The sequence below is a fragment of the Periplaneta americana genome, chromosome 6 (genome assembly GCF_040183065.1).
Source record: "Periplaneta americana isolate PAMFEO1 chromosome 6, P.americana_PAMFEO1_priV1, whole genome shotgun sequence".
NCBI lineage: Eukaryota > Metazoa > Arthropoda > Insecta > Blattodea > Blattidae > Periplaneta > Periplaneta americana.
In genome coordinates this window covers 9,336,930-9,351,092 of record NC_091122.1, presented here as the reverse complement: position 1 = coordinate 9,351,092, position 14,163 = coordinate 9,336,930, and the positions used below count along the sequence as shown (strand labels likewise).

Genomic DNA, 14,163 nt, shown 5'->3' with positions numbered 1-14,163 from the left:
AGCATTTTAAAATAAAAATGTAAATTCTGTCTGGAATCACCCTGCAGTGTGGGGTGAACTCGGACACTCGTATATTTCCTAGGTTGTCCGAATTCTGACAATGAAAGGGTTACTTCGGACAATATTTGTAATTTTTAAAAGAAAGTTCAGAATCCAAATATTACATTTAATCATGGAAAAATATGTTTTACAAGAAAATGGGCACGTTTTATTTTCATTGTGCAAACACAAATACAATTTTATTTCACTTCCTTACAATGCTTACATTTACATTGTTTTTAAAGTACAGAATCAAATGTTAAATTAAAACATGAAAAAATAATATATAAGGAAAATGTTTCTTTCATTATACGAACACACAACATTTTATTTCCCTTTCTTGCAATGCTTACATTTATATTTAAAGAAATGCAGGACATTTTGTACGATGAGTTGAATATCAACTGTTTGAAAGGGAAATTCCCAATGACCGCAGGCAAATAAGTCCTTCGACAAGTTTGGTCTCTTCTTCCTTGGTCAAAACCGTTTGACCTCCATGGCTATCTGAGTGCTTTTTCAACAATTTATCAGAAAAGGTACTTTCTGGCACCTGAAATTTTTTTGGCGGCTTGTGAATGCTAAGTTTTCTTGATGAAGCTTCTCTTAAAGTGTTTTTAAATTTTCTTGAGTATGCTGTTGGTAGGGACGCCCTTCTATTTTATTCTTATACACACGATTCATGGCCGAAGACACACCACAAAATCCTAAAAAATGAAATATGTACCATGAAAGAAAAGGAACTAGAAGTACAACCTTGGAGGTTTCTCTATACCTTCTGAAATTTTATTAAATTAGCGGTGAATTAATAATGAATAATTATTCGAATGCAGCTGCAGTAATTTTTCAACAATGGAAGGATATAGTTTTACAGGAAAGTAGGAATAAAATAGTAGTGCAGGTATGCCATTGTTGTAATTCGCTTCATAGCAACCACTAGAATAAATAATTTTATTATAAATATGCAGAGAGACCGAAGTCACCCCATTTTACGGTACTCTTGAAAAATTTGTATAACTTCTTTCATTTCGTCTGTTTTGTTTTTTGTCTTCTGGCAGCAGTGTAGCAGGTATCTTGTTCCTTTGTACATCTTGGATATGTTGACCTTCCAGTGGACTTGTGAACAATTTACATACTGTATCCAAATCAAGCTGAAATTTACAGAAAAACTACTGCAGTCAAAGTTCATAAATCAAAGCATTTGTAATCCTAATGATTATTATAATTATATATTGAAAATGTTTGCTTTGAAAATAAAGTTGTAAAAATAAATTGTGAGCAGAACACTGTCTCTACTTTGGACAGTTTAATTATTTACTTTCATTTACATTTTAAGTTTGAAGATCTTGTTTGCATTGCAGGTTTATTTCACAAAACGTTAAAATGATATAAATATTTTAATATTACGTGTTGGAACATTCTTGTAATCAGTGATATAAGAAAATATGAGCGAGAGATCTGTTCACAGCAACGGTTATAGCTGTGAAGACAGTCCACACCACTTGCTGCTTCTCTCTGGTAGTCTCTGACATTTTGAATGTGACGTCACTTCCTTCAGAGTAAGTCATTTCACGGAGGAGGAATACGGTTTCCTTTTTCGGTAATAAGTAAAGTTAGTTTGTGGGAAGGTAAGGACGGTGAGAGTGGTTGTGTGGTGAAGTGAGGTGAATTGAAGTGTTGTTTTACATGAAGTCTGCATAGCGTTCATCACGAAGCTGAGTAAGTTGAAGTACAAATTTGTATTAATGTAGAATATTGTTTTACAAGTCATAAACAGTCATATCGTATTAAATGTCTTGGTTGTAATTTCGTAGGAGTGGTCGACATTTCGTAACAATGACATTGTCAGGAGTAATATGCGAGGAAGATACTAAGCTTTGAAATTTATTAATTAGAGTTGCCGTTGAGCGTACATGCCTGATCATGGAATGATTATTTTTCATTAGGCCTAAGTGAAATTGTATTAATAATTGTAGGAGTAATGTGCTTAGCATGTATTAATGTCAGCCTGAATTTTCGTGTCCACATTGGTAGGCCTATTTAGTCAATATAGAAGTGCATTGCAAGTTTTAAATTTAACTTATGAAATCAATTTCAATAACAAAGGTTTGCCATGCTCTCATTCAAATCATTTACCAGCATAGTAAACAGATGTCATTGTGGTTTTATTGTAGGCTAACTAAGTAGTAAGATACAAACAAATTCATTTCAGCGATAGGTTAGGTGTAATAGGCAGTGGGGTAATAATAGCACTTGAATGACCGGAAAAATGTAATTAGGTTGATATATCGGATGTTTGTGGTAGTGTTATCTCAAGTGATGTGGTTGAGAGGTACTCAAATATTACAAAGTAAGATAAGATTATTGAGATATTAGTGTGTATTTCTTTTCAGTCATATAGCTAATATAGTATATTACGTGCATTAAATTTTAGGTGTCAATTCAGCGTATTTCAGTTAACATATTATGTAGTTTCTTGAGATTGAGCCATTAATACAGACTTTTAATGTGTTATTTTTGTAGTGTAATATATTCCGTAAAGATTGCTAGTGGATCAGTTCCTTCATAATTTGTTATTAGCATTTATATTCAGTGTCATTTCTGATTAGGTACTGAATTTATTAACTATACTTGTTCATAAATATTACTACCGATGGGGTCTACTGAATTCGGAAGCATGTGTAATGTTGCATATGTAGGCTAATTATGAATCACGAGCAGTTTTATTTAAAAATTTTTGTGAACTGATTTTTGAACATTGCATTTTAATTATTTATGTATAAACTTGCCAAACGTTAAGTAAAATCAAAGTCTTAGTAAAAATTGAATTGGCGAAAAAAATGTAACTTATTCTTATGATTCTAAAATGATTATAGTATGGACAATGAAAAAAGTAAGGGGGATAGTATTAATTGTAAATTCTTTCTTGATGTGTAAGTATTTTTGACATTAATTCATATTCTCAGGCCAGTTTCAAAGTTTTCATTTTGCAAAATACAACTTACAAGAAGGGAGAAAGCAGTGATGACTCATTTAAGTAGAAGATATTGAAAATTTGACTTTCCCATTACTTTTGAAACGTAGAAAACAACGTTTCGAGAGTTGAATCTAGCTTCGCCTTCATTTAAATGGGAAAGAATAGAAGAAAACCTAATCGTTGAAGATTGTGAAAATGCATTTAAATATTTTAATAGTCATAATTGTAATCTGTCTTCTTTTTCTACATTGTAGCTAAAATCGAAATAATTTGTAATAGTCACAAGTGCAACAGAATAGTAAGTTAAGGATTTCTTTCCTTACACCTGTGTTGAGATTTGTTGCTCACAAAGTAAAATGTCTCCGGCAAGACTCTATCCGACATATCATGATTCTCATGCTATGATAATTCCTTATATAAGCACATGGTTAGAAGAAAGAAAGAAAGAAAGAAAGACGGGACGTGTTGTATAAAATTCTTCATGGTATAGTTCGATAATAGCGTTACATTAAATGCTATCGTTTATTATTATTATTATCCAAATATTGAACCCCTATTTTACCTTTGGTATATTAGGGTTGTAGTTTGTTACATGTGAAGTACATTCTGTAGAGATAATACACAATTTTAAAGAAGTAATAGTAGGCATGAGTCATAGTTACAATATAAATACATTAATTAATAGACAGTAAACAATACTAAATACGTTATGCAATAATTCCATTCCGTTAAAACAAAATTAAATAAAATTAGAAATTATAATCGAAGGTGTAGAGAGATTGCAAGAATATTACATAAATTTGCGATTTTATACATAATTTTAAGCAGTAGTAAAGAGATAATGCACAAAATTGGCTTAGTTACAAATTAAACACCTATTATATAGGTGGTTTGCGATAGTAAAGAAATAAAAACAAAATTACTTACGGTTACAAACTATATACCTGTCATCAAATACTGAACAATAGTAAAATCTATAATACAAACATAGTTATTGTTGTTATTACTATTATTATGTCCCAAAGAGAGACACCTTGTTTTAGATAATGCATTAGGATTTTATATCATCATTAATTTACATACACTTAATAGCTAAAGTCTTGCGTGGATGTGGTGTATAAACTCTGTGAATTGTTTATAACAACATTTTTTCCTAAGTAAATGGTAAAGGGGTGTGCAGTAATTTAAATTGCAGTCTGAGATATGATATCTTAAAAAGTGTCTTTTTCTTTCGAACATTGGACAGCGAAAAATCAAATGTTCAACAGTCTGATTGTCTTTGCATATGCACAGAGATTCTTCTGCACTTTTGATCCTAAATCTTTGAAAATAGGAACCGAATCGTTTCGCAGCCAAAACAGTTCAAGATCTTGTTTTCTGATCTGAAGGCAGGGAACAGGCGTGGGTTTTACTCCGGGCAAGTGGAACTGGGAAGAGGAAAGGTTTGGGCGTTAACCCTCGCCCACTATGGATTTATAATATCGCTACAGCATGTTCCAAACATATGAGAATGCAGACTGGGATTAACTTACTTTATTAAATTTCATCTTATGGAATGGCTGAGAGATTCTCATTTTTGGCATTGTCAGCTTTGCAAGGACTCCTTGATTACAAGTCTAGGAATAGTGATGACTCTAAGGGGCCTGATACAGTCCAAAATTAATATATTCTGTCATCACTGGCCCTGTGAAGACGGTAGTACTAGGGCATACGCCAGCTTTTATTTCTTAAGAAAGTGTGTAGTGTTATTAATCTTGGTTTTGGATTCCAGCTCTGTAGAAGTGGATCATTTATGTTTATGAACATGAAAAAATCACACGTGAAAAAATATTTTATAAATAGTATAATGGGTAATTGTTTAGAACAACATATTCACGATTTTCGTCTTTCTTTAAAAAAAAAACTTCAATTCTAGACCTGCTTTTCAAAAAAGAAAGTGAAAATAATCGAAAATGCTCATTTTCAACTGTTTTTCACTTCACAAAGAAAAAAAAATGTTTTCACAATTTTTTTAAATCTCAGCTTTAAACCTATTTATGAAGGAGAACGTAAATAAACTTATCGTAATTATGCGTATTTTCAACTACTTTTCACTATACAAATGTAATTGCTTTGAACGACATATTCACGATTTTCGTCTTTATTTTTGCGAAAAACCTCAATTCTAGACCTGCTTTTCAAAAAAGAAAGTAAAAAAAATCGAAAATCCCCATTTTCAACTGTTTTTCATTTCACAAAGGAAAAAAAAAACACTTTTTCACAATTTTTTTTTGTTACATCTCAGCTTTAAACCAATTTTTGAAGGAGAACGTAAATAAACTTATCTTACATGCGTATTTTCAACTACCGTACTTTTCATTGTATAAATATAACCCAACTGAGTTAAACAAAAACTAGCCTAACCAGATTTCAAATTGAGTTTTTTTAATATTGTGAAAATACATCTTTTTTTGTGGGGAGTGAAAAATAGTTTAAAATAAACATTTCCGAGCAATTTCTTCACTTTCTTTTTGAAAAGGAGGCCTAAGATTAAAGTTTTTCGAAAAAGAAAACTAAATTCGTGGATATGTCGTTCTAAACAATTTCCCAATAATGTATGGTTTCTTCATTTCTCTAAATTAACAAATACTGTCAAATTTTTCTTTGTATTTTCGCTGTATTTTGTCATTTATGGCAAGCCGTATTGACAGAAGTTTTCAATAAAATTATAGGAACAGCAAGAGTTGATGTAAGATCAGACAGATCTCGGTGTAAAAAGATACATCTCGAAGTACAAAACATAGGTACTAGCCCTGATCACATATATAACGGATTGGCTATCCCCATGTTAAAAACGGTAACATGTGGAAGAGAACAATCACCAGGATCGCCACCGTCGATTGGGAACTACCGCTAGATGGAAGTACAGTTGCTCCATGCAATTCAAATGGGAATTATAACGTGACTTCTTATGCAGTAGGTGGCAGCATAGTGAAATTGATAAAAGTTGTTGCCGTCAAAGCCTATTAGGCTGAGCAATTTGTTAGTAAGTGATCAGGGATACTAGTTACCCATAAGCCGTATGGGTAACATTTTCTCTTCCCCATACCATTCATTAAAAAATTGTAGGTTGACTGACAGCATCGGTTATAATCTACTAATAAATAAATTGATCCCAGTCTCCATGTTACTGACATTGTGATACCGTAGCATGAACTCCAGGGAGAACCTCTTCGTTGTGTCCATGATTAGATCTTGCAACTTCCCCGAAACAGACAGACGCTGATGTCTCAGCGAATGACTGCATTGCTTCCGTCCCAATTTGTGGTATTGCAAGCATCTCTGATGTCATAGGAAGGAGTTGTCAGTTTTCTGAGTAGGATTTGAGCAATGATTCAGGTTCGGGATGAAACCAGTGCTTGAGTCATCAAACGCAAAGAAGCGTGATGAAGTCGTTCTGCCGACATTCTTTTGTCACTTGTCCTTCTGCTGTTATTTGATAAAATTAGTAGGCCTACTGTCTGTTATAGGAACTTCGGCCTTGTTACTGCCGCCGTTTTTAGCCTTTCAAACGCATCTCAGTTGTGTCAGCAGTTAGCTGATAAACCGAGCCCAGTGGAAGTACTAGCGTTGTTGTTACTTTGAGAGTGTTCTGAGTAGGTGCAAATGATCAATGTTGGCACTACTTTCTTTCCTCGTGTTTCGCAATATTGAAATGTTTGTGGGAGTAGGTTATTATCACAGTCTAGTATATACAGTCACGAAGCTCAATACGTAGTAAATATGCATCCATAGATAGTTGCTAACCACTAGGATCGCTAATATCGCCTCATTCCAGACAATGCGAAATAGTACCGTCACAGTCTATTGCATACATGGGCACAGTTTTCGGTAAAGTGATGCACTCGATTTGAAATAGTTTGTTTACTAGGAGAGGAGACTGCAGAGTAGGATGGGAAATATAAACTGCTGTGACCTGCGTCACCTTATCGTAAACGCTAAGGCGGTCAGTGGCGAATTATTAGGAAAGCGCTTGGTTAACGTGAGAGATTCGAAAAAACTTTTATTCAATTTGGCAAATTAATTCGGCAGCTTTAATCATAAACCTCTTTACTGTTTCTCCGTAGCTGAATTGATTTATATTACAAGCGAGAAATTGCATAACTAGCCAATAATATTCCATCACGTTGTCTACGTTTATTTTCTTGAATATTCTGGCGTTTATCAAGATTACTTATAATAGATTTGCACGTTCTCGACCTAAAATAATTTCAGAAAATCATATTTCGTTTTCTACGCGCATTTGATATTTTTTTTATAAATTTCTTTTGGAAATAATACGTACAGACATTTAATTCCTCGTACCTTTTAATGCAGCGTGTTTACGGTATAATGTCGTATTTAGTATACTATGCAAATGTTAAGATCATAAATTTTCTTCGGAATAGTACGAAAAAATAACATTTAATTTGTCTTGCCTTCTAATTCAACATGTTCTTTATGACATAAGGAGCAATGTCGTTGTATATTAAATGTATTAATGCCTAATAGGATTTTCGAGCATAACGTACATCGTATGTTCTCCCCTTCTAAACAGCAAAAAAAAAAAACTCTTCCTCCCATTTCTCATGAAATAATCGTTTTCTAACGAGTACACACAGCTTTGATAATGCCATTATGCCACCGCTGATAATGCTTATGAAACTGGTATAGAACCTGTCCACGCCTAGGAGCTGCGTAAGGGAGGAACGGGGACTGTGAAGATGTCACTCAGAGCGATAATAAGCTCTGTGAAGGTCAGTGAGGCACATATTCTCAAGTGAGGCACGATGCCCATCTCTGGTCTATTGTTTCTAGCACCCTCACAACTCAAGCTTCGTGACTATATATACTAAATTGTGGTTATTACTATGAGTTATAGGCCTACTAATATTGTGGGATTTAATCGATTAATCGATCAGTTTCTGTTATAAGATTAATAGATTAAAATAGTTAATCGAGTCGACTAAAATTAATCGGTTATACTTGATATTAATTATTATTTTGTGTTAATACAAACTCAGACTAAAGATTCCGACAATATTCGTCTCTCAGAAATTGCTTACTTCAAAGCACAATAATATCGTTATTTTGTAACTGCGTAGCAGGTAGCATAGGGCAAATCTTTGCACAAGCACTTCACAAAGAGATGAAGGGCATGTAGCACGTACGGGCGAATCCAGAAATGCATATAGAGTGTTAGTTGGGAGGTCGGAGGGAAAAAGACCTTTGGGGAGGCCGAGACGTAGATGGGAGGATAATATTAAAATTGATTTGAGGGAGGTGGGATATGATGATAGAGACTGGATTAATCTTGCTCAGGATAGGGATCAATGGCGGGCTTATGTGAGGGCGGCAATGAACCTCCGGGTTCCTTAAAAGCCAGTGAGTAAGTATTTCTTAGCGTTCTTCTACCCAGTTCAAATGGAGCAAAGTATGGTTAAATTAAATGTTGTAGAGATGAAATTTCCACTCTGTAATTTGATTGAATTTGCATAGAACCTTGACAGTTCAAGACAGCGTTGTCAAATCATAAAGCACACTAAATTCTTGTGTAATTGTGTTACTGTACCTTACAGGATTCCACGTTAAGAAAAAGCATTGGTTTTATGGGCCTTGCTTAATACATTGTACAAGCTATGTACAGGGACATCACTTTATTTTTACCAACATTTTTAACATTAACCTGGCTATACTTGGAAACACTGTTGCCCCCTTCCATTACAGGAGTTTGATGTTACTAGTGCAATATGTAAACAAATCATTTTACAAGGTATAGGAGGAGAGAAAAGTAGTGTATCCATTTATGTTGTAGGGAAATACGATATTACGATTTTCAGTTTGATTATCACTTTTACGGAATTTATCAATATACATTTTTTTTTTAAACTCAACTTTTCAGGCGGCTATGTTCGTTATGTAATGTCTACTTTATTTAGCATATTAATTATCGATGTTAACATACAATATAGAGAGTGCATTTAAATTGAGGGGGTCATAAGTAAAGGGCAGTAAGTGCACTTAAATTACTTTTGAGAAAATGGAGTTAAACTATTTAAGCTTTCGTAAAATCGGTGAAATTTTTATTTAAATGTTAATGTGCGATGCGATTAAAATATCCCTTTGCCACTAAAATTTTAGATACCTTAGCTTACACTGGATGCACTTAACTCATGTTATTACAAATGTCACTAGCATTCCTTTGCTTCTAGCCACCTCAATTCAAAATAAGCTAATCTGAATTTTTAAATAAGTTGCTGAAAATGGTTGCCGTTCATTACAATGCAGGCTTCAATTCTTTACGCATATTATTAAAAATATTTTGAAGCATATTCTCTGAAATTGAATTCATCGTTTCTTGAATATAATTTTTTAGTACGATATTATTAATATAGATTCTTTCTTCTATAGAAAACGCAACCATATTTCTGAAACACACTATACACTGCAGTGTTTACTTCACTGCTTGAAGACTTCGAATGCAAGAGCGGCCGTAAGTTTGTGTGTCTGACGGGAGCAAGGACATTAGTGAAGGGGTGGAAGTGAAGTACATTCAGAAATGCAGGTAGGCTACAATAAAAATGCAAGTAAAAATAAAATGATGTCCCTGTATAAGTTATTGTAGGTAGGCGTTTCTATGGTAACTGGTTATTTGATGGAGTAGCCCTATATGCTCAATGCTTTTTTCTTAAAGTGAAATCCTTAATATTTCGTGCCTTTGTTAAGAAATCGTGAGCTGATTAAGAATTGGCAGTTGGTCATTTGTAACATGGCTCTCTGCCTTCTTTTCTGGAGATGTGTGTGTTTGATTGTGAAAGGTTTTGACAGTCGTGTTGTAGGGGAAAAAATATCCGTTGCTTGTGAAGTGTCTGCTGAATTTTATGTCACTGATTTAAATTCACGCCGAGAATGTGGATGCGGTAATTTTTTTTTTCCTGACGCCAGTCTACAAAGTCTGAAGGGACCCACCCATTCCCAGGGGTACAGTGCTCCCCCCCGTAGCATTGTTTGGAATTCATCGCCATGCCCCATTCCGGATGGCTTTTGTATCCTTGACAATCGTGTTCATTGTCTTTAACTTCATAGTTTTCTGTGTGAATGGGTCATATTTCCAGAGTATTAAACCATTTAGCTTTGTCGAGATCACGTCATCACTGCATGAATGGGTGTACAATTATTGTCTCGCAATAATGATTGACGTATTGACTCCAGCGTCATGGGGGCGTGCGACTTTGCTACCCTGGAAGGAGTTTGTTCTGCAGATTTGTATGACGATTAGGTCTACGTTAGATTCGCACGTTATTTCTTATGTTTAATTAGTTCACATTAGTGTTTTCGTGATTCTTAATAACTCTGTTTATTTCATATTAGAGTAGAACCTAGATTATACCCCTCATCACACATGTAATAGATTGATAATCTTCAGAGCGTACGCAAGGGGGGGGGGGGTTACCGGGTTTCAACTTCCCTTGAACTTTTTAAATCACATATTTAGATTTGAATTTTTTTGATCCGTAATTGCATTTCTTTAATTTTTTACTGTCAAAATAACAAAATCTACATCGACGTAAGGCAGCGTTTCTCAAACTATGGTCCGCGGACCACATGTGGTCCTCGAGGTCTGCCCTTGTGGTCCTTCAAAAAAGACAGAAGAAAAAATAAAATTCAAACGAATTGCGTATCACATTACAGCCGAAAATTTCAGAGTTTGTAAATGACACGTGGCAATCGCCTTTCACTTTTTCTCCCAATACTGACATTTTATGACATTTATTTACTCTACCCGTCTATCGACTTCCCACTCTACTCTCAACAACAAAAGAGGGTTTTAAGGCACTATGAACGTGGTGTTTCTCGCCATCTTTTCCATGCACATCTGGCGCCGCCCCTGTAACCCAGCTAGGGACCACCCGAATTCATAACAGGATCAAAGTATCGAACCTTTTCATGTATTTATGACTTTCTTAATAGTTTTGCCGACACCCAGTCTGTACATTGAAATGGTCACGTACTGTACGTCGTACACCAATAATTGAGCACCTCCTATGAACAAGTGTTCAGATCTCAGAAAGTATGTGTTGTAGGACCCATGTTTATGAGACATTTTTTCTTGTTTTGATGCATACTAGCACCTCCTAAAATATTGGATACTTTTTTTTAACACCCTGTATATTAGAACAATTGTAATTAGTTTATAAAATAATTATGTAATTTAATTTGTCATTTACTTTAAATAAGTACGTATTTAAGTTCGATAATCATCTGGCTTTTGCATATTTTCTGTTTCGATCTTGTCTTAGGTATACCTTTAACTTTCTGTTGTACTAACATTATATTATCATGTATTTCCTTTTTATCCTCTGGTTGAGTGGAAGAGAAGGCCTCACGGCCTTAACTCCGCCAGAAAAAAATAAAGCATTATTATTATTATTATTATTATTATTACTATTATTATTATTCGCTGGCAATTGACCCTAGCATTCGCTGACTCGTTTTCGTCTGGATCTGACTACTTGCTTCGTTCTTAAACGATTCACATCTTGTAAGAGTGGGGTCAATTGCCAAAGCAACGTTCTTTATAAGAGGGAATAAAGGAAATGCATGGAAATCAGTGATGTCATCACTTCGTGAAAGCTAGTGATTCAATAAAACACCGCGTTTTTTTAATGGAAATAGCGCTTCAGAACATACATTTTACCGCAGATATTAAAACTCTAGGCATCTTGGATATTGAAAACATCTACAGTTGTGGAAATCTGTAAATTTGTTGTTATATCTTTGGTTGTGACTTATCTTGTGGTTAGAAAGTTCGCTTACACGATCATCATCAAATTTTAGGTAAGATATCTTTGAACGTTAATGTACGTTTAACTCCAATTCAGTGTTTTGTGACCTCCTTTAGTTCATTTTGTTTTTAAGTGCATAGAATTTACTTTGCTTCAAAGGAGGTCCAATCTGTCCTACCAGAACTAGGAATGAGATTAATTTAAAATAGTAATTCTAATTTGGATAACATAGTAACACCAAAAAGTAGTTTAGTGGGGAAAAGTTGACGATTCTCGGTAAAATTTTGGTACACCGGAGATGATATTAGTAGAATGTGTTTGAGACTAAAGAGATATAGCCTATTGGAAGTTTCCGTGTTAAAACTGTTCACAATAAAAGTGACGAGAACAAATGTTTTAAGACTGGCGCTATTTTTTTTCTTCTATGACTATCTCTGAGCGAGGAAATGATAAAAGCAATTGTAAACAGATTGACAACTCCGCTTCAAATAATTGACCGATGAAATTCGAAGATAATGTTATTTAGTAGTATTTCTGTCATGCATGTAAAATTATTCTAAAAGTGGGAACAAAAAAATCACCCCTCACACATGAGTTAGAGTTAAGAATTTCCATTGTGTAAGGTTATTCTTTGAGATATTTTAAAGAAAACAGATTAATATATATTTTTTTCGGTTTTGCCTATTTTCCTAGATAAAAATTATTTGTTCTGAAAAGGAATTTTAAAATGTTGCATTTGTTCGGATCGAATTTCTGCACTTTTAAAGAACAAAACTAAAATCCTTTCAAAAATTTGTAATAATACACTGCTCTCTTAAACTGACTGAGCATATTGGGAATTAAAATCAATGACGTCCCCAAAACACGCTATGAAATGTTTAATATAAAACAATTTTTTTCTCGAAAAAGAAGCAAAAACGAGGAAAATTGTATTAAACTTCTTTTTTTTTTAAATATCTCAAAGAATAACTGAAATTAATGACATTACTTACGGTTCGTCCTGTATAGGGGAGAGTCGGGTAGTATCGGATATCGGGTAATATCGGACAGTGAGTTTCTTTCATCTACCACACGATGATAGTACCTGATTGACATGGTTACGTTTCTGTGATGTCGCATAGAGAAACGTAACCATGTCATTCAGGTACTACCATATGGTGGTAGATGAAAGAAACGCACTGTCCGATACTACCCGACTCTCCCCTAAGCATGAAATGACGTTTCAAGTTCCGTCTTTGAAAGGTTTAAGTGTTTCGTTTTGTCTAGCGCATAGAATTGTACTGTATGCAAATGTGTAATATTAACATTTACCTATTTGAATGATCGTGGTAACATACTGTATATTTTTTTCTTTAGCCCTTAAAGCTTGTGTCGTCGGAGAAACATTTGTCATTGTAGGAACTAGGAAGTATCTAAAAAGAATTTATATATTTTTTTTCCTCGATTTCCAACTGCTTTTCTCGAATAACTGTCATGGGCGACCTGTTCGTAAAGTTGTTTGGTTGTTTAATTAAGAGAATAGATCGTGTAGCAATAGAACATTTTACATTCCCGTCCCGTCATTTTTAATTAAATTTGGAGGATCGAGTTATTTTTGTTGCTTATTTTATGTTTTTAAAAGGTCCGATAGAAAAATTGCGTGATATTTTCCTCCATTTTATCCTCCACTCTAGTTTTTGAACATAATTCTGACCCTAGTCTACTAAAAACGTAAGTGTTAAAAAGTTGTGTAATCGAGATGTATAAAAACATAAGGTCAATTGCGTCTCACGTATTTAAATACACGTTGTGCTCCCACCTTACTTTAGGCTACGTCTGAAAGCACTAGACTCGAGATTGCAGTGTCTGGAATGGAGTGAGATAACTCATGGAGAGGGAGCTTGGGAAAGTCAATTTAAACCAAAGCAGAGCACTTGGTTTAATTGTCCCTCCAGAAATATCTTGTTGAACTTTACTGAATCTTTTTATAACTCATTTCGTAATTTCTAACTTCATACACATCGATTATGTACTGTAAATAGGCATAGGTAATTTGTAAAACCCTGAATTGTGCGATTTAATTAATACAATAATTTCAACATGGCTGCAGTATTTCCGTTTGCTAAATGCCCGTGGTAAATGTGTTTATATCGTTAGAAAACATCGCTACATTAGAATTCACAAGGAAAAGTTTTACTTCGAATTGTGAAATGTGGCGAAATATTGATGAAAATACGACCGCTCAAAGAGCGTTGTTTACGAAAGCTGCTGACTTGGGCTGTTCTAATTAGACTGATTGCTTCCTGTTTACGTGCTACCACTCTTCCCAGTATTGCTTGAAATACTAGGAGAAAAGATGCAGTTTTA

The 14,163-nt window shown here is 34.3% G+C and overlaps 1 protein-coding gene across 2 annotated transcripts in view; it reads left to right on the top strand.

Annotated features, from left to right (window-relative positions):
• Positions 1–1,597: 1,597 nt before the first annotated feature.
• Positions 1,598–14,163, top strand: part of mys (position-specific antigen beta subunit myospheroid) — a 137,035-nt gene continuing 124,469 nt past the window's right edge. For both annotated transcript variants that reach the window (XM_069827428.1, XM_069827429.1), the window contains exon 1: positions 1,598–1,755. The gene's annotated coding sequence lies outside the window, so the exon portion shown is untranslated. The remainder of the gene's footprint in view (positions 1,756–14,163) is intronic.